This window comes from Phyllostomus discolor, chromosome 15 (assembly GCF_004126475.2).
Source record: "Phyllostomus discolor isolate MPI-MPIP mPhyDis1 chromosome 15, mPhyDis1.pri.v3, whole genome shotgun sequence".
NCBI classification, from domain to species: Eukaryota; Metazoa; Chordata; class Mammalia; order Chiroptera; family Phyllostomidae; genus Phyllostomus; species Phyllostomus discolor.
Window position 1 is genome coordinate 17568375 of NC_040917.2, and position 5243 is coordinate 17573617.

A 5243-nucleotide genomic window follows, 5' to 3' on the forward strand; every position below is an offset into this window, starting at 1 on the left:
CATCATAAAAATATTTGCATACCCTTCTTTAGTTTTAAAGGAAGGGTACACAACCATCTTTTTTAAAAAATATATTTTATTGATTATACTATTATAATTGTCCCATTCTCCCCCTTCACTTTCTTTCCCCCTGCCCACCCACTCCCACCCACATTCCCCCTTTAGCTCATGTCCATGTGTCATAAGTTCTTTCGCTTCTACATTTCCCACACCATTCCTTCCCTCCCCTATTTTCTACCTATTGTCTATGCTACTTATTCTCTATAACAACCATCTTTTCACAACCATCTCCTTATTCATTTTCATAGCAACCATGTGAGGTAGGTCTCATTATTATGCCTGATTTATACATAAGAAATGGAGCCCGAAGTGAGCAAAGAAATAAGCAGGTGGCTACATTGGGTTTAGGTCTCTTGCTTCCTTCCCTCCCTGACCCCGTTTTTCTATTACTGTTTTTAAAAATAAATTGATATTATGGAGCATCACTGGTGTCGGGCACTGTGCCGTGTTTGGTGTGGGGGGAGGAGACAGTGGTACAAAGGTGAATAAGCCTTCCAGAAGCTTCTAGCCTGAGGAGGAACAAACCACATAATTATACACCAAGAGAAAGCTTTTGTTTTCCTCTGCCAGACTGTGTGCCCCAAATATATAAAGTGTGACTGGTGCATGGTTAGGGGCGGGACACATCCCCATACTGAGGCCAACACGTGGTGTCACAAGAAGGAGCAACGACCCTTACAGGGAGCAAGCAAGACTTTGCTGTGCGTGAGTGGAGACCACGCGAGAAAGGAATACCAGTCATTCTCTGTGACAGCGGTTGAGAGCAGGGGCCGTAGAGCAGGTCAGAGGTGGGTTTGAGCCCCAGTGCTGTCCCTCTGTGGTGACTTTGATCATTTACTTAATCCCTGCAGGTGTACGCATTAAACGAAATTGCGCACCTAGGACATCCATCATGAGACCTGGAACAGACTATCAATGGGTGGTGGAGATGGCAGTGGTGGTGGCAGAACATCATGGCTGACATCATCACCATCGACCCCCGCCCTCTCAGACACCCCCCGAGAGGGTCCCTCATGCCATCCTCCCCCCCCTGCCCCTGTCCCAGGTACTAATCTACAACCCTCTACTTCCTGTCCTTCATTCACTCCTAGTCCCCCTGCCTCTCACAGAACCCTTTCCACGAAACTGCCATTCCTTCAGGATCTCCTCATTTTCTGGAACTTTCTGCGGAAGTGACACCCCTGGGAAGGACCGGCCTTCTTCCCAAGGACCTGGACAGCACCCGCTCCAGCCCCCAGCAGAGCCTCCACAGGCAGGAGTCCGAAGGGCCCTGGGCACCTGTCAGCTCCCTGCTGGAGGCTGTCCCCTGGTCTGCTACCACCTACTGCGTGGCTCTGGGCGGCGTTGTCAGCCATCAGGGCTGTGGGGGACCCAGCTGCCACGAACCAGACACGTCAAGAAAGAAATGTGAGGCCAGGCATGAAGCTCTGCAGCTGAGATCTGTGAGGGGGGCCGTGTGTCTGGTTGGAGGCCCACAGCCTCCCCAGCAGCCTCTGAGGACCCCCATCCTCCCACACCCCACATTCCCTCAGCCTCTGCCTACACTCCTCCTACCCCCCTGCCCCCATGAAGGAAAGGCGAGAGGATGTGCCAAAAGGGGCCTTGGCTGGGAGTCAGGACCCTGGGGTGCAGGTTAGGTTCTGCCAATGATGAGCTGTGAGGACTCTGACACAGTGCGGAGCCTTCATTTGAAAGCGACCAGACTGGCAGACGCCCGGCTGTCATCCCTTCATGCTTCTGTCCCTGTCCTCATTTCTCAGCACACATGTATATAGATACACACACAAAATAAATCACCAGTAAATTATATTACTTTCAACTCTCATAACAGTTAGCCAACTGCCAGTCTGATGTTAAGAGCAAAGAATGCTTACCTTCATACCACAGATCAAGGGCACTTTCCACAAAATACAAAATCTAAGAAGTGGCACAAAGGTCTAACAAGCATTTGAGGAAATGTTTAAACTTACCAATAATTGAAGAGATCAAATTGAAGCCACGATGAGCTAGAAGTGGTGACTTTCACAGTCATCAGAAAGCGAAAGCAGCTGGGGAGCATGTCAACTGGAATGGCATTCTAGAAAGATTCTGCCGGTGGTTGGCCAAACTGCAGGCTGATTTTTCTGAGCCAGCGAACCCACTCCTAGGGACAGACCCCCGAGAAGGCCTTGCACAGGGCAGTAAGTGTGCGTGAACAATGACATTCCCTGTGACACACTCTTTGTAGTTGCAGGCAGTGGGAAGCAGACCAGTTTTTGACCCCTAGGAGGATGAGTCAGTTATGTGCAGGAAGTTTAAGGCAGGGCACACTATGTAGGAATAAACTAAAAGCAAGGCTGAGTCTCAAACATATATGAGAAGCAAGAAACAAAATGAGAGTTATAATGCAATTCCATTGGCGTAAAAAAAATAAAACGCCAAATGCACACACAAAACCACAATACATGTTTTACAGCAACAAAAATTTGAGGACACATTACAGAGGTTTTCTATCAAGAGTATGTCGGTGAGGATACAGTCCAGAAAATAGAACCACTGAGCAGGAAGGGATTTGATGCAGAGATTGAGGTGTTTTTGAAACACTTGGAAGGACTAGAGTATTGAAGAGCAGGGAAGACCATTACTAGTTCTCAAGTTCACTCCCAGACTTCATTAAAGCACACACACACACAAACAGGAAGTGGGTATTGTCACCAGCAGGACTAGAGGAAATGCCACTGATGGTTACAGCTGCATTAGCACTGAGACAGGCGATTTATGGGAGAAGCTGCGAGATCTCACATCTGTCAAAACCCACACATCTGCCTGCCACTGCAGAGGAAGAATAATGGCTCTCTAATTCCAGTGGGGCATCTCTCGCCAGGGAAATGTGAACGGGAACTCTTCTACTGAGGGAACCTGGACCACGTGAGCTTGTAGCTTAGTGGTGCAGGGGAGTCCCTGGGCAGGAAGGACACCAACTATCAGCAGACATCCTTCTGGCGGGTCAGGGCTGGCACACGCCCTCCCATATTTCACTCCCACACAACAAAAGCATCAGCAGCATGCTTTCTGCCTCGTGGGGAACAATCATCTCTGGTACACATGAAGACGCATTCACCCTTGCCACGAATGTAACATCATCACTGTGACCATCATGCGGTTCAGTCACAGTTCCCCTTCAATATCAGGTCATCAATCTGGAGATAATATGACTAATCACCCAGAGCAAATCTTTATAGAAAACAGCAGGGGAAAGGGAGAAGGGGATGGACGTTCTGCATTGCCTGCTAGAGACAAATAAAGACACAAGCACATATACCCAAGAGGACAGAATCTGAATAGCTGCACCACCCATCCCTTCTACAACTGGCCTCAAGGTCAAGGTTGGCATTTAACTCATTGCACTACTTACTGCATGTTTTCTTTGTCCTGCAGCTACCACTTCTGTGGGCCATGGCTCTAGAGCCAGTGCAGTGACCCAAAACTTCATTCCTGTACTGGGCTGCTGGAGTCTTCCAGTAAACTTTCCACTGGCATCAAAGTGCTAACAGGTGCCCCTCATTCCCTGGATCCCATGGCCCTGATTTGAAGCAGCAATGCAATTTGAGGGCTGGTCTCCTTAGACAATTCAGGAAGCCCCTCCTCTGTCACTTGGTTCAGTGGCATGGGGACAACACAATGGAAAATTCACATATCATTGCCATGTCCCCTAAAGAAAGCTTTTCCCACTGGGGGACTAAACCAAGATGGCTAAATCAAGAGACCCTGAAGTTGCAGGCATGTGAAGCAAAGTTTTGCAAGTACTCCATGCAGAATGATGATTATTAGGAATCATGGAGCAAAAACCCTTCTTCCCCTCTTAGCTCCTGGACAAGTGCACTCTAGCTGGGGGGGAACACACATCGAGGGTTGGTCAACAGTTTGTAATATATTTCATAGGACTGTTCTCCGCCCACATACGATTTGCTCTTCTTGCTGACACAATCGCTCAGCCTCCATTGAGCCATGCTACTGCTCTGTAAAGCCAGATGAGATGGAAGACAAAATAGCCCCAGCGAATTTTGTGAGCATAAAGCACTACCACACTTTTTCACCATAAAAGCAGTTCCTTGATCAGAAACACTATTGTATGATGGAGTGCCATAGGGCGAACATGGCATTTTCCAGGTCCGCAGCTGGTGAACCTGGCAAAAGCACTGTAGGCGGGAAAAGCAAATCAAATCTGGGATAAATGTCTATTCCCGTAAAGATAAAACACCATATTCTTCTTGATGTCAGTGGTCCAGGATAATCAACCTGCCAGGAGGCATCTTAGGAATGATGCCATGTGAGGCTCAGACTCAGCTTCTGCTGACAGGAGGCTGGGAACCAGTGGTGTCACAAGCCCCAGTGAGACGAAGGTCATGTTGTTGAGCCAATGCATAACCTCTATCACTTCTGCCATGGCACCTTCCTTCTTGAGTCACCGTGCAACAACTGGGGTGACCAGGAGAAGATGGTGAGTGACATCTCGTCCCCTTGATACAGCAGGTACCCTTTACTGAGCTTCACAAGGGCGACAGCGATCTCCCACTCTGTCCCCACGTTGGGGATCCACTCCCATACCCTTCTCCATGGCCCTGTATCACCAGTCCTCCCAAGCCCCTGGCCGAAATACTGGGGCGTCAGTTCACACACAGCGCAAGAGTCATACCTACAGACACCCTTCCACCCAGCCAGAGTAAGGCACAGGGTGTATCACCTGAAGTTATGCCCACTGGGAAGATTTCTCTTACCTATATGCCTTTCCTTATCTTTCGGGATCAACCCTGAGTGGTGCTGTGAAGCCACAACAATCCATTTCCAGATGGCACCACACCTGTAGTTAAGCCCAGCTCAGTTTTGCTTTTGCAATCAACTGATCTTGAATAATTTCCCATGAGTTCAGAGAAACGGATCCAGAGAGAGGTGAGAACGCAGCGGCAGCAGCTGCTGTGGCAGTCTGAGCCACCTGTCCACACGATGTACGGTTGACCCGATTACTTCTCGAACCCTCTCCGCTGCTCCGAGTATATCGTATAGTCCTGCCGCACGTGCCCAGCATTGTATCTAGGGGGTCAGCTAACACCAAGTTCATGGTGAGAAGCTAAAGTCTCGTGGCCACTGGTCACAACATAATCAGATGTTGAATCTTTGTTTGTGACCCAGCAGCAAGACAGGAA